The 21085-nt window shown below is 43.1% G+C and overlaps 1 long non-coding RNA gene across 3 annotated transcripts in view; it reads left to right on the top strand.

Annotated features, from left to right (window-relative positions):
- Window positions 1-21085, top strand: part of LOC149455953 (uncharacterized) — a 528482-nt gene that overhangs the window by 454588 nt on the left and 52809 nt on the right. Inside the window, exon 9 of one of the 3 annotated variants that reach the window (XR_016313984.1) lies at window positions 219-549. The exons of the other annotated variants lie outside the window; for them this stretch is intronic. This is a non-coding gene — a long non-coding RNA (uncharacterized LOC149455953). Of the gene's footprint in view, window positions 1-218; window positions 550-21085 lie in introns of those variants that run through there. 3 annotated transcript variants of the gene reach the window in all.

The raw sequence follows: 21085 nt of genomic DNA, 5'->3' as shown, positions 1-21085 counted from the left end.
TCAGACTACGCTGTCACTGGACAAATAAACTGCACCTCAATAATATGTGTCTGAGGGTGAATTGTCTGGCACAGTTATTTTTGACCTATAACAGCCTTCCGTTGTCATGCTGGCAAAAAGTATTTGTGCGACCATTCTGCCCACAGCCACTTTAATAAATGAGACCCTATATAGTGATCACTGTATGAACTATAGTAATACTGATTTTTGCTTTTCAGTGCTCTGGTCACATGGTGTCAAGTTCACAATTCGGATCCCGCGGTGAATACACGACTTGGTGAGCTCCTATCTGCCGTCTGCCAATACGAGGACCAAATTGTCCAGGGCCTGTCTTCTGTTCACCAGGTTGTTCATCCCTCGGAGTTATCAAGCTGTATGGATGACATGGGACTCAGCAACCATACACATGAGCCCAGTAATGACTCGTGCTGCAGGCCAAGGCTGTTGCGGCAAGCAGGAGTGTCTTCCTTCTTCCTTTCCAAAGTGTAGGACTATACAGGAGCTGAATAATGTCATGAAACATGAACTTGTTCGTATGTTAAAAGACGTTCGCTCTATAGTTCAACAGATAAACATGACTTTGGATCTGCTTTGTTATTTGCAAACTCTTGAAATTAAGTATTCATTGATTTTAAGATTTTTTTTTTTTAGAGAAACTTTTTTTTTTTTTTTTTAGTTTTACCCACCATGGTAAAACAGTTATAATTTGTTTATTTATAGAACCCAATACTGATGATTGGTATTGGCACTTGCGTGAGCCTGTAGGCGGTCCAGCACTCTCCTCACAGGGACTCAGGCAGAAGCGGGAGCCATTGGCTACTTCTGCTGTCAATCAAACTCTGAGGAGGTAGCAGGGGGTGGAGGCTGAGCTGCACTGTGTGTGTCACTGGACACACAGCCGGACTCGAGATCAAGCCCACAGGTGTGCCCCCATAGCAAGCAGCTTGCTAGGGGGCACACAATAAAGAGATTCTGGAGTGCCAGCAAAGGACCCCAGAATATAAGGTTCACGCCGCTATGTGCAAAACCACTGCACAGAACAGGTAGGTATAAACCTGTTAATAAAAAAAAAATCCAGCCTTTCCAAAAACTTAAAAATGTATTTAGGAATATCGCTGTGTCTTCTCTCCCGGCACCCCTACTCTGCCTAAATGTTTGGCTGTTTTCATTGATCAAAACTCAGAGTTTGGACTCTCACTGCTAATCCCATACTTTGGCTTTGAGACTACCAGGAAGTGCTGAAATGTTACCAATCAGATAAGCCTAGCATTTGGGTGGAGTGAAAACACTGAAAGTGTGTGGCTACACTTCATATCATCATTTGTATTTTTTTTTTTATAGTGATAGTGGCATTTTAACCACTTAAGCTCAGATTGTACCCCCCTCATGACCAGGGTATTATTTGCTATGCGGCACTGTGCTACTTTAACTGGTAATTTAGCGGTCCTGCAAAACTGTGTGCAAATGAAATTTATCATATTTTCCCACAAATAGAGCTTTCTTTTGGTGGTATTTGATCACCACTGGGTTTTTCATTTTTTATTATACAAACAAAAAAAGACTAAAAATTTTGAAGAACCACAATTTTTTACTTTCTGCTATAAAATCTATCCAATAAAAAAAAAAAATCAAATTTCTTATAAATTTAGGCCAAAATGTTTTCTGTTACATGTCTTTGGTAAAAATAAAAATCCCAATAAGTGTATATTGATTGCTTTGTGTGAAAGTTACAGCACCTACAAACTATGGTATATATAATGGAATTTAGGCAGCTATAGACGCTATACTGGTAATGCTACTTATAGTAGGAATGTGATAGTGTGGAGGGCAATCTGACACTAAGTGGGAACTGACTGATATCACCAGTGACACTACTACAATGATCCGTGCCAATAATATACGATATCACTTTAATAATGATGCTAGCTGAGAAGAGGTTTATATCTAATGGCAATCAATGAGTTAACGGTGTGCCTATCAATGTGTAATATGGGCTGCTTTTCCTAAGCGATGTGTTTGTTTTTTCTCCCTGCAAAGCAGGGAGAAAAACGGGCACGTTGCTGCTCTCCGTTCAGAGCCCTGTGTTCTTAGTAAAGGGCTCTGAACTGTCTTTCGCTAAGCCAATCAGCAGGCCTGGCCATAAATCATTGGCCAGGACCTGATGATCAGCTTGCGCTGCAAAGGACAGCACTGAAGGGGCAGTGGGCGCGCCCCTTACCCTGAAATGCCAGATCACGTACATGTACGTGATCTTGCGCAGTGGGGCTGCTCTGCAGCAGTAAAACTGCAGTAGGTGGTCAGCAACTGGTTAAAGCAGGATGAGCACAGACATTTAACACATTAAAAGCATGTACATCAACATGACACATTAAAACAGATATTGACACGCACCAACTCAAATGCTTAAATGATTTATTTAGACTTGCAACTGTGCTAAAGCAGAGCTATAAGCCAAACCCTTTTTAGCAATTTTGGATAGAGTAAGTGAGAGTTATAACCCCTGCTGGGTTTTGTTTTTTTGCAATCTCTTTTCCATTGTGAAGATTTCCCTTCAATTCCTGTCCCAGAGACAAAAAAGGAAGTGATGGGGAATACCTCCAAAGTGAGGGAATCCCTGGTTGTCACCAATGTCCCCAGAACTAGTGTCCCCATTTGAAGATATTCTTCTTCCTCTTCTTCATTCTCTTCTTCCTATTCTTCTTCTTCATCCTCTTCTTCTTCATCGTCCTCTTCTTCTTCCTCTTCTACATCCGCTTCTTCATTCTCTTCTTCTTTATACTCTTCTTCTTCTTCATCCTCTTCTTCTTCCTATTCTGCTTCTTCTTCATCCTCCTCTTCTTCTTCATCCTCTTCTTCTTCTTCATCCTCTTCTTCTTCCTATTCTGCTTCTTCTTCATCCTCCTCTTCTTCTTCATCCTCTTCTTCTTCTTCATCCTCTTCTTCTTCATCCTCTTCTTCTTCATCCTCTTCTTCTTCTTCATCCTCTTCTTCTTCCTCATCCTCTTCTTCTTCCTATTCTTCTGCTTCCTCTTCTTCTTCCTCTTCTTCTTCTTCCTCCTCTTCTTCTTCCTCTTCTTCTTCTTCTTCCTCCTCTTCTTCTTCCTCTTCTTCTTCTTCCTCCGCTTCTTCTTCCTCCTCTTCTTCTTCCTCCTCTTCTTCATCCTCTTCTCCATCCTCTTCTTCTTCCTATTCTTCTTCTTCATCCTCTTCTTCTTCTTCATCATCCTCTTCTTCTTCCTCCTCTTCCTCCTCTTCATGCTCTTCTTCATCCTCTTCTTCTTCTTCCTCCTCATCTTCTTCTTCCTCTTCTTCATCCTCTTCTTCTTCATCATCCTCTTCTTCTTCTTCTTCTTCCTCTTCTTCATCCTCTTCCTCTTGTTCATCCTCTTCTTCCTCTTCTTCATCCTCTTCTTCTTCCTCTTCTTCATCCTCTTCTTCTTCTTCCTCATCCTCTTCTTCTTCCTCTTCTTCCTCTTCTTCATCCTCTTCTTCCTCTTCCTCTTCTTCTTCCTCTTCCTCCTCTTCTTCTGCTTCCTCTTCCTCCTTTTCCTCTTCTTCCTCTTCTTCTTCCTCTTCTTCTTCTTCCTCTTCTTCCTCATCTTCTTCTTCTTCCTATTCTTCTTCCTCCTCTTCTTCTTCCTCTTCCTGCTCATCCTCTTCTTCTTCCTATTCTTCTTCCTCTTCCTCTTCTTCCTCTTCCTCTTCTTCCTCTTCCTCTGCTTCCTCTTCTTCCTCTTCCTCCTCTGCTTCCTCTTCTTCTTCCTCTTCTTCTTCCCCTTTTTCTTTTTGTCTTCCTCTTCTTTTTGTCTTCCTCTTCTTTTTGTCTTCCTCTTCTTCTTGTCTTCCTCTTCTTCTTTTTGTCTTCCTCTTCTTCCTCTTCCTCTTTTTCTTCTTCCTCTTTTTCTTCTTTTTCTTCCTCTTCTTCCTCTTCCTCTTCTTCCTTTTCCTCTTCTTCCTTTTCCTCTTCTTCCTTTTCCTCTTCTTCCTCTTTCTCTTTTTCCTATTCTTCCTCTTCTTCCTCTTCTTCCTCTTCTTCTTCCTCTTCTTCTTCTTCCTCTTCTTCTTCCTCTTCCTCTTCTTCCTCTTTTTTTTGTCTTCTTCTTTTTGTCTTCCTCTTCTTCTTTTTGTCTTCCTCTTCTTCTTGTCTTCCTCTTCTTCTTTTTGTCTTCCTCTTCTTCTTCCTCTTCCTCTTTTTGTCTTCCTCTTCCTCTTTTTGTCTTCCTCTTCTTCTTTTTTTCTTCCTCTTCTTCTTTTTTTCTTCCTCTTCTTCTTTTTGTCTTCCTCTTCTTCTTTTTGTCTTCCTCTTCTTCTTTTTGTCTTCGTCTTCCTCTTCTTCTTTTTGTCTTCCTCTTCTTCTTTTTGTCTTCCTCTTCATCCTCTTCCTCTTCTTCTTCCTCTTCTTCTTCTTCCTCTTCCTCTTCTTCCTCTTCCTCTTCTTCCTCTTCTTCTTCTTCCTCTTCTTCTTCTTCTTCTTCCTCTTCTTCTTCTTCTTCCTCTTCTTCTTCCTCTTCTTCTTCTTCCTCTTCTTCCTCTTCCTCTTCTTCCTTTTTGTCTTCCTCTTCTTCTTCCTCTTCCTCTTCTTCCTTTTTGTCTTCCTCTTTTTCCTCTTCTTCTTCTTCTTCTTCTTCTTCCTCTTCCTCTTTTTGTCTTCCTCTTCTTCTTTTTGTCTTCCTCTTCTTCTTTTTGTCTTCCTCTTCTTCTTTTTGTCTTTCTCTTCCTCTTCTTCTTTTTGTCTTTCTCTTCTTCTTTTTGTCTTTCTCTTCTTCTTTTTGTCTTTCTCTTCCTCTTCTTCTTTTTGTCTTTCTCTTCTTCTTTCTCTTCTTTTTGTCTTCCTCTTGCAGGTCACTGCTCATGCGCAGATTTTTTTATCGGTAAAATGATCGGCCGATTTGCCCATCATTGCCGCGATGATCGACAAAATCGGCCTATTTTTTTCCAACTTTACCGATAAAAAAAATCTGCCAAAATACCGAAAAACGGCCGAACAATTAGCCCACTAACGATCCGAAAATCGGCCGAAAAATCGGCCGATTTTCGACCCATTTATGGCCTGCATAAGGATTACATTTCAGACTCTCTCCTAGGGGAGGGAAGAAGACTGAAGGTTTGTTCTATACATCTGTGGCCAAATATCTTTGTAGGACTACAAGGGACAGAAAAGTAAACCAGCCCACTTTTAGGAGAAGGTGGGGGCTGAATTGCTCCACATAGAGCAGAACAAAGACTTTTTAGGTACACTTTTTTACAAGCCGAGATTCATGACACACAGAGATTCATACCACACACAAAATTACATACAATCTTTATATCAAGAACTTCACTTTATTATTTGGACATTATCTAAACATTCTGTATTTCAATATTTTATGCAATATTATTATTAAATCAATTTCTGAGTTTATGTAAGAGTTGGAAGGACTTTCTATTTTTAACTTTTCTCACCAATACAAGTTAACAAAATATCGAGACAATACGGTAATTTACTGCTGCAGTACAATTCACTGCATGGTCCGCCCGTACAATGTGTGATAGGCAGTCGCTGCGCTACAAGTCCCAGCATGACCCGCCCGTACAATGTGTGATAGGCACTCACTGCACTACAAGTCCCAGCATGGTCTGCCCGTACAATGTGTGATAGGCAGTCGTTGCACTACAAGTCCCAGCATGGCATGCCCAATGTGTGATAGGCAGTCGCTGCACTACAAGTCCCAACATGGCCCACCTGTACAATGTGTGATAGGCAGTCGCTGCACTACAAGTCCCAGCATGGCCCGCCCTCACAACATGTGCTAGGCAGTTGCTGCACTACAAGTCCCAGCATGGCCCGCCCGTAGAATGTGTGATAGGCAGTAGCTGCACTACAAGTCCCAGCATGGCCCTCCCAATGTGTGATAGGCAGTCGCTGCACTTCAAGTTCCAGCATGGACCGCCTGTACAATGTGTGGTAGGCAGTTGCTGCACTACAAGTCCCAGCATGGCCCGCCTGTACAATATGTGATAGTAGCTGCACTACAAGTCCCAGCACAGCCCGCTCGGAAAATGTGTGATAGGCAGTCGCTGCACTACAAGTCCCAGCATGGCCCTCCCAATGTGTGATAGGCAGTCGCTGCACTACAAGTTCCAGCATGGCCCCCTCATACGTGTGATAGACAGTCGCTGCACTAAAGGTCCCAGCATGGCCTGCTTGGAAAATATGTGATAGGCAGTCGCTGCACTACAAGTCCCAGCATGGACCACCCATACGTGTGATAGGCAGTCGCTGCACTACAAGTTCCAGCATGGCCCCCTCATACGTGTGATAGACAGTCGCTGCACTACAAGTCCCAGTATGGCCTGCTTGGAAAATGTGTGATAGGCAGTCGCTGCACTACAAGTCCCAGCGTGGAACACCCATACATGTGATAGGCAGTTGCTGCACTACAAGTCTCAGCATGGCATGCCCCCACATGGTGTGATAGGCAGTAGCTGCACTACAAGTCCCAGCATGGCATGCCCAATGTGTGATAGGCAGTCGCTGCACTACAAGTCCCAACATGGCCCACCTGTACAATGTGTGATAGGCAGTCGCTGCACTACAAGTCCCAGCATGGCCCGCCCTCACAACATGTGCTAGGCAGTTGCTGCACTACAAGTCCCAGCATGGCCCGCCCGTAGAATGTGTGATAGGCAGTAGCTGCACTACAAGTCCCAGCATGGCCCTCCCAATGTATGATAGGCAGTCGCTGCACTTCAAGTTCCAGCATGGACCGCCTGTACAATGTGTGGTAGGCAGTTGCTGCACTACAAGTCCCAGCATGGCCCGCCTGTACAATATGTGATAGTAGCTGCACTACAAGTCCCAGCACAGCCCGCTCGGAAAATGTGTGATAGGCAGTCGCTGCACTACAAAACCCCAGCATGGCCCTCCCAATGTGTGATAGGCAGTCGTTGCACTACACGTTCCAGCATGGCCCCCTCATACGTGTGATAGACAGTCGCTGCACTAAAGGTCCCAGCATGGCCTGCTTGGAAAATATGTGATAGGCAGTCGCTGCACTACAAGTCCCAGCATGGACCACCCATACGTGTGATAGGCAGTCGCTGCACTACAAGTTCCAGCATGGCCCCCTCATACGTGTGATAGACAGTCGCTGCACTACAAGTCCCAGTATGGCCTGCTTGGAAAATGTGTGATAGGCAGTCGCTGCACTACAAGTCCCAGCGTGGAACACACATACGTGTGATAGGCAGTTGCTGCACTACAAGTCTCAGCATGGCATGCCCCCACATGGTGTGATAGGCAGTAGCTGCACTACAAGTCCCAGCATGGCCCGCCCGTAAAATGTGTGATAGGCAGTCACTGCACTACAAGTCCCAGCATGACCCGCCCCCACAATGTGTGATAGGCAGTCGCTGCACTACAAGTCCCAGCATGGATCGCCCATATAATGTGTGCTAGGCAGTCGCTGCACTACAAGTCCCAGCATGTCCCGCCCATAAAATATGTGATAGGCAGTCACTGCACTACAAGTCCCAGCATCGCCCACCCGTAAAATATGTGATAGGCAGTCGCTGCACTACAAGTCTCAGCATGGCCCGCCCGTAAAATGTGTGATAGGCAGTCGCTGCACTACAAGTCCCAGCATGGCCCGCCCGTAAAATGTGTGGTAGGCAGTCGTTGCACTACAAGTCCCAGCATGGCCCGCCCATAAAAAATGTGATAGGAAGTCGCTGCACTACAAGTCGCAGCATGGCCCGCCCGTACAACGTGTGATAGGCAGTCGCTGCACTACAAGACCCAGCATGGCCCGCCCGTACAATGTGTAAAAGGCAGTCGCTGCACTACAAGTCCCAGCATGGCCCGCCCGTACAACGTGTGATAGGCAGTCGCTGCACTACAAGACCCAGCATGGCCCGCTCGTACAATGTGTGATAGGCAGTCGCTGCACTACAAGACCCAGCATGGCCCACCCGTACAATGTGTGATTGCCAGTCACTGCACTACAAGTCCCAGCATGGCCCGCCTATAAAATGTGTAACAGGCAGTTGCTGCACTACAAGTCCCAACATGGCCCTCCCAATGTGTGACAGGCAGTTGCTGCACTACAAGTCCCAGCATGGCCCGCCTGTACAATATGTGATAGCAGCTGCACTACAAGTCCCAGCATGGCCCGCCCGTACAATGTGTGATAGGCAGTTGCTGCACTAAAAGTCCCAGCATGGCCCGCACAAAAAATATGTGATAGGCAGTCGCTGCACTACAAATCCCTACATGGCCCACCCGTACAACGTTTCATAGGCAGTCGCTGCACTACAAGTCCTAGCATGGCCCGCCTGTACAATGTGTAATAGTAGCTTCACTACAAGTCCCAGCACAGCCCGCTCGGAAAATGTGTGATAGGCAGTCGCTGCACTACAAGTCCCAGCATGGCCCCCTCATACGTGTGATAGACAGTCGCTGCACTACAAGTCCCAGCATGGCCTGCTTGGAAAATGTGTGATAGGCAGTCGCTGCACTACAAGTCCCAGCATGGACCACCCATACGTGTGATAGGCAGTCGCTGCACTACAAGTCCCAGCATGGCCCGCCTGTACAATATGTGATAGTAGCTGCACTACAAGTCCCAGCATGGCCCCCCCATACGTGTGATAGGCAGTTGCTGCACTACAAGTCTCAGCATGGCATGCCCCCACATGGTGTGATAGGCAGTCGCTGCACTACAAGTCCCAGCATGGCCCGCCCCCACAATGTGTGATAGGCAGTCGCTGCACTACAAGTCCCAGCATTTACCGCCTCCACAACGTATGATAGGCATTCGCTGCACTACAAGTCCCAGCATGGCCCGCCCGTACAACGTGTGATAGGCAGTCGCTGCACTACAAGTCCCAGCATGGCCCGCCCGTAAAATGTGTGATAGGCAGTCGCTGCACTACAAGTCCCAGCATGGCCCGCCCATAAAATGTTTGATAGGCAGTCGCTGCACTAGAAGTCCCAGCGTGGCTCGCCTGTACAATGTGTGCTAAGCAGTCGCTGCACAACAAGTCCCAGCATGGCTCGCTCGTACAATGTGTGATAGGCAGTCACTGCACTACAAGTCCCAGCATGGCCCGCCTATAAAATGTGTGATAGGCAGTCACTGCACTACAAGTCCCAGCATGGCCCGCCTATAAAATGTGTGATAGGCAGTCACTGCACTACAAGTCCCAGCATGACCCGCCTGTACAGTCTGTGATAGTAGCTGCACTACAAGTCCCAGTATGGCCCGCTCGGAAAATGTGTGATAGGCAGTCGCTGCACTACAAGTCCCAGCATGGCCCCCTCATACGTGTGATAGACAGTCGCTGCAATACAAGTCCCAGCATGGCCCGCTTGGAAAATGTGTGATAGGCAGCCGCTGCACTACAAGTCCCAGCATGGAACACCCATACGTGTGATAGGCAGTCGCTGCACTACAAGTCCCAGCATGGCCCGCCTGTACAATATGTGATAGTAACTGCACTACAAGTCCCAGCATGGCCCCCCCATAGGCAGTTGCTGCACTACAAGTCTCAGCATGGCATGCCCCCACATGGTGTGATAGAAAGTCGCTGCACTACAAGTCCCAGCATGGCCCGCCCCCACAATGTGTGATAGGCAGTCGCTGCACTACAAGTCCCAGCATGGCTCGCTTGTACAATGTGTGATAGGCAGTCGCTGCACTACAACTCCCAGCATGGGCCACCCGTAAACTGTGTGATAGACAGTCGCTGCACTACAAGTCCCAGCATGCATCGCCCATATAATGTGTGATAGGCAGTCGCTGCACTACAAGTCCCAGCATGGCCTGCCCGCAAAATGTGTGATAGGCAGTCGCTGCACTACAAGTCCCAGCATGCATCGCCCATATAATGTGTGATAGGCAGTCGCTGCACGACAAGTCCCAGCATGCATCGCCCATATAATGTATGATAGGCATTCGCTGCACTACAAGTCCCAGCATGGCCCGCCTGTAAAATGTGTGGTAGGCAGTCGCTGCACTACAAGTCCCACCATGGCCCGCCCATAAAATATGTGATAGGCAGTCGCTGCACTACAAACCCCAGCATGGCCCGCCCGTACAACGTATGATAGGCAGTCGCTGCACTACAAGTCCCAGCATGGCCCGCCCGTAAAATGTGTGATAGTCAGTCGCTGCACTACAAGTCCCAGCATGGCCCACCTGTACAACGTGTGATAGGCAGTCGCTGCACTACATGTCCCAGCATTGCCCGCCCATAAAATGTGGGATAGGCAGTCGCTGCACTACAAGTCCCAGCATGGCCCGCCCATAAAATGTGTGATTGGCAGTCACTGCACTACAAGTCCCAGCATGGCCCGCCTGTACAATGTATGATAGGCAGTCGCTGCACTACAAGTCCCAGCATGGCCCGCCCATAAAATGTGTGATTGGCAGTCACTGCACTACAAGTGCCAGCATGGCCCGCCTGTACAATGTATGATAGGCAGTCGCTGCACTACATGTCCCAGCATTGCCCGCCCATAAAATGTGGGATAGGCAGTCGCTGCACTACAAGTCCCAGCATGGCCCGCCCATAAAATGTGTGATAGGCAGTCGCTGCACTAAAAGTCCCAGCATGGCCCGCCCATAAAATATGTGATAGGCAGTCGCTGCACTACAAGTCCCAGCATGGCCCGCCCATACAATGTGTGATAGTCAGTCACTGCACTACAAGTCCCAGCATGGACCGCCTGTACAATGTGTGATAGGCAGTCGCTGCACTACAAGTCCCAGCATGGTGAGCCCGTATAATGTGTGATAGGCAGAAGCTGCACTACAAGTCCCAGCATGCCCATGTGGAAAATGTGATAGGCAGTCGCTGCACTACAAGTCCCTGCATGGATAGCCCATACAATGTGTGATAAGCAGTTGCTGCACTACAAGTCCCAGCATGGCCAACCCATACAATGTGTGATAGGCAGTCGCTGCACTACAAGTCCCAGCATGGCCCGCTCATACAATGTGTGATAGGCAGTCGCTGCACTACAAGTCCCAGCATGGCCCACCTGTACAATGTATGATAAGCAGATGCTGCACTACAAGTACCAGCATGGCCCGTACAATGTGTGATAGGAAGTCGCTGCACTATAAGTCCCAGCATGGCCCACCAATAAAATGCCCATAATTTTTTTTTTTTGTTCCTGCAAAGCAAACAACAATGGTTAACAACAGAACACAGTCACAGTCCTTCCCTTCCTTTTTTGCCTCCCTTCCTGCATTCCTTCCTTCCTTTCTTTCTTTCTTTCTTTCTTTCTCTCTCTCTTTCTTTCTTTCTTTCTTTCTTTCCTTCCTTGCTCCATCCATTCCCTCCCTTTTATTCCTTCCCTTCCTTCCTTCCTTCCTTCCTTCCTTCTGTCCTAACCTTCCTTCCCTTTATCCTTTGCCTCCCTTCCTCCATTCCTTTCTTTCTTTCTTTCTTTCTTTCTTTCTTTCTTTCTTTCTCTCTCTCTCTCTCTCTCTCTCTTTCTTTCTTTCTTCTTTCTTTCCTTCCTTCCTTGCTCCACCCATTCCCTCCCTTTTATTCCTTCCCTTCCTTCCTTCCTTCCTTCCTTCCTTCCTTCCTTCCTTCCTTCCTTCCTTCCTTCCTTCCTTCCTCCCTCCCTCCCTCCCTCCCTCCTTCCTTCCTTCCTTCCTTCCTTCCTTCTTTCCTTCCTTCCTTCTTCCTCTCCTTTTGTTGTTACCTGGCCAATTTTTAACGCAATTTAACCACTTGCCCTCCTGAGGATTTACCCCCCTTCCTGACCAGGCTTTTTTTTGCTGTTTGGCGCTGCACTACTTCAACTGACAATTGCGCCGTCATGCAATGCTGTACATAAATGAAATTTATGTCCTATTTTCACACAAATAGAGCTTTCTTTTGGTGGTATTTGATCACCTGTGCGCTTTTTATTTTTTGCGCTTTAAAAAAACCCACAAAAAGTTTGAAAAAAACAGTATTTTTTACTTTTGGCTATAAAAATATATAGTAAAATCAAACTTAGTCATAAATTTAAGCCAACATCTATTCTGCTACATGTATTTGGTAAAAAAAAAAATCCCAGTAAGTGTATATTGATTGCTTTGTGTGAAAGTTATAGCGTCTACAAACTATGGAATAGATAATTTGAAATTTACACAGCTTTTACTTTCTGACCGCGCATCACATCTCTTGAGGTGCTAAAATACCAGGATAGAACAAACACCCCAAAATGACCCCTTTTCGGAAAGTAGACACCCTAAGCTATCTGCTGAGAGACATATTGAGGTTATGGAAGAGTTATTTTTTCCACAACTTTTTGGAAAATAACAAAACAGTTTTTTGGGGTTTTTTTTTACACAAAGTTGTCACTTAAATGATATATTGCTCACAAAAGCCATGCGTATATGTGGAATTACACCCCAAAATACATTCTGCTACTTCTACTGAGTATGAGGATACCACATGTGTGAGACTTTTTGGGAGCCTAGCCACATACAGGAGCCTGAAATCCAATGACCACTTTGAAAGCCTGAAGGTGCGTAACTTCTTCATTTCACTTCCTCACTACCTATCACAGTTTTGGAGGCCCTGAAATGCCAGGATAGCACCAAACCCAGACAAATTACCCCTTTTTGGAAAGTAGACACTCCAAAGAATTTAAAAAGAGGCATGGTAAGTATTTTGCAGATCTCATTTTTTCTCACAAGGTTTTGAAATATAAAAAAAGGAAAGAATAAATATGTTTTTGTTTTTTCTTCATTTTCCAAAAACTTGTGGCAACAAACGAGATCTGCAAAATACTCAACATGTTTCTTATCAAATTCCATGGGGTGTCTACTTTCCAAAAATGGGTCATTTGGGGGGGTTTGGTGCTATGCTGGCATTCCAGGGCCTCCGAAACTGTGATAGGTAGTCAGGAAGTGTAATGAGGAAATAAAGCCCATTAAGAGCCTAAAGGTGCTTATTGGATTTTGGGGTCCTGTGCTTGGCTAGACTGCCAAAACGTCTCTCACGTGTGGTACCCCCATACTCGGGAGAAGTAGCAGAATGTATTTTGGGGAGTAATTCTACATATACCTATGGCATGTGTGAGCAATAAATTATTTAAATGACAATTTTGTGTAAAAAAAAAATTTTGTTGTCATTTTCCAAAAACTTGTGGTAAAAATATAAATTCTTCTATTGATTCAACATGCCTCTCGGCAAACAGTTTGGGGTGTCTACTTTCCAAAAAGAGGTCATTTTGGGGGGTGGGGGCATTTTATGCCCAACATTAGAAGTTTATACCACACATCACTCACTCTTCTAACCACCTGAAGACCAAGCCTTTTCTGACACTTTTTGTTCAAAAAATCAGTATATTTGATAGGAAATTAATTTGAACCCCAAATATTATATATTTTTTTTAGAGCAGACACCCTAGTGAATAAAATGGTGGGTGCTGCAATTTTTTATCTCACATATTACTCACACAGCGATTTTTCAAACGCAATTTTTTTTTTAAATATACACTTTTTTTATTTTAATGCACAAAAACACAATATATTGGCCAATTATTTGGTAAGATATAAAAGATGATGCTATGCTGACTAAATAGATACCAAACATGACATGCTTTAAAATTGCGCATGCCCTGTGCAATGGCGACAAACTGCAGACATTTGTAATATCTATAGACAATGTTTAACCACTTGCACTCCTGAGGATTTACCCCCCTTAATGACCAGGCCTTTTTTTTGCTGTTTGGCGCTGCACTAATTCAAATGATAATTGCGCGGTCATGCAATGCTGTACCCAAACAAAATTTACGTCCTTTTTCTCACACAAATAGAGCTTTCTTTTGGTGGTATTTTATCACCTGTGCGCTTTTTATTTTTTGCGCTATAAACAAAATAAACCCAAAAATTTTGATAAAAACCAATATTTTCTACTTTCAGCTATAAAAAATATATCGTAAACTCAAAGTTAGTCATAAATTTAAGCCAACATGTATTCTGCTACATGTTTTTGGTAAAAAAAATCCCAGTAAGTGTATATTGATTGCTTTGTGTGAAAGTTATAGCGTCTACAAACTATGGTATAGATAATTTGAAATTTACACAGCTTTTACTTTCTGACCGCGCATCACATCTCTTGAGGTGCTAAAATACCAGGATAGAACAAACACCCCCAAATGACCCCTTTTCGGAAAGTAGACACCCTAAGCTATCTGCTGAGAGACATATTGGGGTTTATTTACTAAAGCTGGAGAGTGTAAAATCAGACTCACTTCTGCATAGAAACCAATCAGCTTCCAGGTTTCATTGCCAAAGCTTCATTGAACAAGCTGAGGTTAGAAGCTGATTGGTTTCTATGCAGAAGGGAGTCTGATTTTGGACTCTCCAGCTTTAGTAAATAAACCCCATTGTGTTCATAGAAGATTTATTTTTTTTCCACAAGTTTCTGAAAAATCACAAAAACATTTTTTTTTTACACAAAATTGTCATTTAAATAATTTATTTCTTGCACAAGCCATGGGTATATGTAGAATTACACCCCAAAATACATTCTGCTACTTCTACCGAGTATGAGGATACCACACGTGTGAGACTTTTTCGGAACCTAGCCACATACAGGAGCCTGAAATCCAATGACCACTTTGAAAGCCTGAAGGTGCGTAACTTCTTCATTTCACTTCCTCACTACCTATCACAGTTTTGAAGGCCCTGGCATGCCAGGATAGCACCAACCCCCTCCCAAATGACCCCTTTTTGGAAAGTAGACACTCCAGGGAATTTAAAAGGAGACATGGTAAGTATTTTGCAAATCTCATTTTTTCTCACAAGGTTTTGAAATATAAAAAAGAAAAGAAAAAATATGTTTTTGTTTTCTTTCTTCATTTTGCAAAAACTTGTGACAACAAATGAGATCTGCAAAATACTTACTATGCTTCTTATCAAATTCCTTGGGGTGTCTACTTTCCAAAAATTGGTCAATTGGGGGGGTTTGGTGCTATTCTGGCATTCCAGGGCCTCCGAAACTGTGATAGGTAGTCAGGAAGTGTAATGAGGAAATAATGCCCTTGAAAAGCCATTGGATTTTGGGGTCCTGTACTTTGCTAGACTGCCAAAATGTCTCTCACCTGTGGTACCCCCAGAATGTATTTTGGGGAGTAAAAACTTGTGGTAAAAAAATAAATTCTTCTGTTGGTTCAACATGTCTCTCAGCAAATAGTTTGGGGTGTCTACTTTCCAAAAAGGGGTAATTTTGGGGCGTGGGGGCATTTTATGCCCAGCATTAGAAGTTTATGCCACACATCACTCACTCTTCTAACCACCTGAAGACCAAGCCTTTCTGACACTTTATGTTCACATTACAAAAATCAGTATTTTTGCTAGGAAATTAAAGTGAACCCCCAAAACATTATATATTAATTTAGAGCAGACACCCTAGTAAATAAAATGGTGGGTGCTGCAATTTTTTTTATCTCACATATTACTTGCACAGAGATTTTTCAAACACAATTTTTTTGAAAAATATACACTTTTTTCATTTTAATGCACAAATACACAATATATTGGCCAATTATTTGGTAAGATATAAAAGATGATGCTATGCTGAGTAAATAGATATTAAACATGACATGCTTTAAAATTGCGCATGCCCTATGCAATGGCGACAAACTGCATACATTTTTAATACCTATAGGCAACGCTTTAAAAGCCTTTACAAGTTACCATTTTAGATTTACAGAGAAGGTCTAGAGCTATAATTACTGCCCTCGATCTGACGTTCATGGCAATACCTCACATGCATGGTGCAATCGCTGTTTCCATACTGGCACAGGGTCAACGCTCACGACCGCAGGTGTGCGCGTGCGCGGATGGGTGAGGGTACTTTTTTTTTTCTTTTTTTTCTGATTTATTTAATTATTTTTACACTGTCCCTTTAATTTTTTTTTTTATCACTTTTAATGCTATCGCAGGGAGGGGGGGGGGCATTTTCTACCGCTGCTTGTAAAAGCAATCCTGCAGCTAATTAACCACTAGGAATGCTTTTACATGAAAGCCCATTGCCGGCTGAAAAAAATGATACCAGGACAATGCCTGCAGCTGCAGGCATCACCCTGGTATAACCATTCAAAGTCCAGTGATGTACCAGTACGTCGCTGGTCCTTGTTGAGTGTATATGCTATGTTCTTTTTTTCTTTATGCAGCCTGTGGGCTGAATGAAAAAAAAGAGAAGAAATCTCTGCCAGAAAAAGTGTGTGGTATGCCCACCATTAGAATACCTCCCTGCATCCACCCACTTCTAATGGTGGGCACACATGAAATGTGCCAACAAATATAAAATATATATGCCGAAGCATAGGGGCCATCCACCCACTGGCCATCCCAGGCCCCCATGCTTTGGCATATATTCTCTTTTTTTCAACTGCGGATGAAAAATCTCATCCGACAGCACTGCACACACCTACTTATGTCTATTCTGAAAGCAAGACCCTGTTGCTGTCAGAATAAACAGGTCAGTGCTGCAGTTTGACATTCCTGCAAATAAATCAACAATGGTTAACAATAAAACATAAACGCAATAAAACAACTTTATAAGGAAAAGTGTGTGGTGGTATGCCCACCATTAGAAACCTCCCTCAATCCACCCACTTCTAATGGTGGGCACACATGAAATGTGCCAACAAATATAAAAAATATATGCCAAAGTTTGGGCAGTGAATGGGGGAAGTACGGGTTCTGCAGAATTTGTGGGCTGCCAATCGGGATTTGCAAACACATCCGGAAGGATACTAGGGGCTCTACGGGCCTGTGTGTGAATTCTTGGTGGCTGCGGGACACTACTTGTGCTCGCCACCGCACCAGCTTGTACTGCACTTATGGGACTCGCCACGTCACCAAGCGATACTGCAGTGCTGGTATGTATAATACCAGGATGTACTAGGCCGATGGTGCTTGCCATTTCACCAAAAGGTAGCGCGGCACTAGTACTGACACCCTGCTGCATATGAGAGTCATCATGCGTTTGTACCACATGTGTGAGACTTTTTGGGAGCCTAGCCACATACAGGAGCCTGAAATCCAATGACCACTTTGAAAGCCTGAAGGTGCGTAACTTCTTCATTTCACTTCCTCACTACCTATCACAGTTTTGGAGGCCCTGAAATGCCAGGATAGCACCAAACCCAGACAAATTACCCCTTTTTGGAAAGTAGACACTCCAAAGAATTTAAAAAGAGACATGGTAAGTATTTTGCAGATCTAATTTTTTCTCACAAGGTTTTGAAATATAAAAAAAGGAAAGAATAAATATGTTTTTGTATTTTCTTCATTTTCCAAAAACTTGTGGCAACAAACGAGATCTGCAAAATACTCAACATGTTTCTTATCAAATTCCATGGGGTGTCTACTTTCCAAAAATGGGTCATTTGGGGGGGTTTGGTGCTATGCTGGCATTCCAGGGCCTCCGAAACTGTGATAGGTAGTCAGGAAGTGTAATGAGGAAATAAAGCCCTTTAAGAGCCTGAAGGTGCTTTTTGGATTTTAGGGTCCTGTGCTTGGCTAGACTGCCAAAACGTCTCTCACATGTGGTACCCCCATACTCGGGAGAAGTAGCAGAATGTATTTTGGGGAGTAATTCTACATATACCTATGGCATGTGTGAGCAATAAATTATTTAAATGACAATTTTGTGTAAAAAAAATTTTTTGTTGTCATTTTCCAAAAACTTGTGGTAAAAATATAAATTCTTCTATTGATTCAACATGCCTCTCGGCAAACAGTTTGGGGTGACTACTTTCCAAAAAGGGGTCATTTTGGGGGGTGGGGGCATTTTATTCCCAACATTAGAAGTTTATACCACACATCACTCACTCTTCTAACAACCTGAAGACCGAGCCTTTTCTGACACTTTTTGTTCAAAAAATCAGTATATTTGATAGGAAATTAATTTGAACCCCAAATATTATATATTTTTTTAGAGCAGACACCCTAGTGAATAAAATGGTGGGTGCTGCAATTTTTTATCTCACATATTACTCACACAGCGATTTTTCAAACGCAATTTTTTTTTAAAATATACACTTTTTTTATTTCAATGCACAAAAACACAATATATTGGCCAATTATTTGGTAAGATCTAAAAGATGATGCTATGCTGACTAAATAGATACCAAACATGACATGCTTTAAAATTGCGCATGCCCTGTGCAATGGCGACAAACTGCAGACATTTGTAATATCTATAGACAATGTTTAACCACTTGCACTCCTGAGGATTTACCCCCCTTATTGACAAGGCCTTTTTTTTGCTGTTTGGCGCTGCACTAATTCAAATGATAATTGCGCGGTCATGCAATGCTGTACCCAAACAAAATTTACGTCCTTTTTCTCACACAAATAGAGCTTTCTTTTGGTGGTATTTTATCACCTGTGCGCTTTTTATTTTTTGCGCTATAAACAAAATAAACACAAAAATTTTGATAAAAACCAATATTTTCTACTTTCAGCTATAAAAAATATATCTTAAACTCAAAGTTAGTCATAAATTTAAGCCAAAATGTATTCTGCTACATGTTTTTGGTAAAAAAAACCCCAATAAGTGTATATTGATTGTTTTGTGTGAAAGTTATAGCGTCTACAAACTATGGTATAGATAATTTGAAATTTACACAGCTTTTACTTTCTGACCGCGCATCACATCTCTTGAGGTGCTAAAATACCAGGATAGAACAAACACCCCCAAATGACCCCTTTTCGGAAAGTAGACACCCTAAGCTATCTGCTGAGAGACATATTGGGGTTTATTTACTAAAGCTGGAGAGTGCAAAATCAGACTCACTTCTGCATAGAAATCAATCAGCTTCCAGGTTTCATTGCCAAAGCTTCATTGAACAAGCTGAGGTTAGAAGCTGATTGGTTTCTATGCAGAAGGGAGTCTGATTTTGGACTCTCCAGCTTTAGTAAATAAACCCCATTGTGTTCATAGAAGATTTATTTTTTTTCCACAAGTTTCTGAAAAATCACAAAAACATTTTTTTTTTTACACAAAATTGTCATTTAAATGATTTATTTCTTGCACAAGCCATGGGTATATGTAGAATTACACCCCAAAATACATTCTGCTACTTCTACCGAGTATGAGGATACCACACGTGTGAGACTTTTTCGGAGCCTAGCCACATACAGGAGCCTGAAATCCAATGACCACTTTGAAAGCCTGAAGGTGCGTAACTTCTTCATTTCACTTCCTCACTACCTATCACAGTTTTGAAGGCCCTGACATGCCAGGATAGCACCAACCCCCTCCCAAATGACCCCTTTTTGGAAAGTAGACACTCCAGGGAATTTAAAAGGAGACATGGTAAGTATTTTGCAAATCTCATTTTTTCTCACAAGGTTTTGAAATATAAAAAAGAAAAAAAAAATATGTTTTTGTTTTCTTTCTTCATTTTGCAAAAACTTGTGGCAACAAATGAAATCTGCAAAATACTTACCATGCTTCTTATCAAATTCCATGGGGTGTCTACTTTCCAAAAATTGGTCATTTGGGGGGGGGGGGGGGTTTGGTGCTATTCTGGCATTCCAGGGCCTCCAAAACTGTGATAGGTAGTCAGGAAGTGTAATGAGGAAATAAAGCCCTTTAAAAGGCATTGGATTTTGGGGTCCTGTACTTGGCTAGACTGCCAAAATGTCTCTCACGTGTGGTACCCCCATACTTGAGAGAAGTAGCAGAATGTATTTTGGGGAGTAAAAACTTGTGGTAAAAAAATAAATTCTTCTGTTGATTCAACATGCCTCTCAGCAAATAGTTTGGGGTGTCTACTTTCCAAAAAGGGGTAATTTTGGGGGGTGGGGGCATTTTATGCCCAGCATTAGAAGTTTATGCCACACATCACTCACTCTTCTAACCACCTGAAGACCAAGCCTTTTCTGATACTTTTTGTTCACATTACAAAAATCTGTATTTTTGCTAGGAAATTAAAGTGAACCCCCAAACATTATATATTAATTTAGAGCAGACACCCTAGTAAATAAAATGGTGGGTGCTGCAATTTTTTTATCTCACATATTACTTACACAGAGATTTTTAAAACAATTTTTTTGAAAAATATACACTTTTTTTCATTTTAATGCACAAAAACACAATATATTGGCCAAGTATTTGGTAATATATAAAAGATGATGCTATGCTGAGTAAATAGATATTAAACATGACATGCTTTAAAATTGCGCATGCCCTATGCAATGGCGACAAACTGCATACATTTTTAATACCTATAGGCAAAGCTTTAAAAGCCTTTACAAGCTACCATTTTAGATTTACAGAGAAGGTCTAGAGCTATAATTACTGCCCTCGATCTGACGTTCATGGCAATACCTCACATGCATGGTGCAATCTCTATTTCCATACTGGCACAGGGTCAATGCTCTCGACCGCAGGTGTGCGCGTGCGCGGATGGGTGAGGGTACTTTTTTTTCTGATTTATTTTATTATTTTTACACTGTCCCTTTTTACACTCAATAAAACAACTTTATAAGGAAAAGTGTGTGGTGGTATGCCCACCATTAGAAACCTCCCTCAATCCACCCACTTCTAATGGTGGGCACACATGAAATGTGCCAACAAATATAAAATATATATGCCGAAGCATGGGGGCCATCCACCCATTGGCCACCCCAGGCCCCCATGCTTTGGCATATATTCTCTTTTTTTCAACTGCGGATGAAAAATCTCATCCGACAGCACTGCACACACCTACTTATGTCTATTCTGAAAGCAAGACCCTGTTGCTGTCAGAATAAACAGGTCAGTGCTGCAGTTTGACATTCCTGCAAATAAATCAACAATGGTTAACAATAAAACATTAACTCAATAAAACAACTTTATAATTGAAATATCTCTGCAAGGAAAAATGTGTGGTGGTATGCCCACCATTAGAAAACCTCCCTGCATCCACCCACTTCTAATGGTGGGCACACATGAAATGTGCCAACAAATATAAAATATATATGCCGAAGGTTGGGCAGAGAATGGGGGAAGTACGGGTGCTGCAGAATTTGTGGGCTGCCAATCGGGATTTGCAAACACATCCGGAAGGATACTAGGGGCTCTACGGGCC

The sequence above is a fragment of the Staurois parvus genome, unplaced genomic scaffold (genome assembly GCF_062004578.1).
Source record: "Staurois parvus isolate SC_StPar_1 unplaced genomic scaffold, SC_StPar_1.0 ptg000380l, whole genome shotgun sequence".
Classification (NCBI taxonomy): Eukaryota; Metazoa; Chordata; class Amphibia; order Anura; family Ranidae; genus Staurois; species Staurois parvus.
This window is presented reverse-complemented; position numbering and strand designations above follow the sequence as displayed.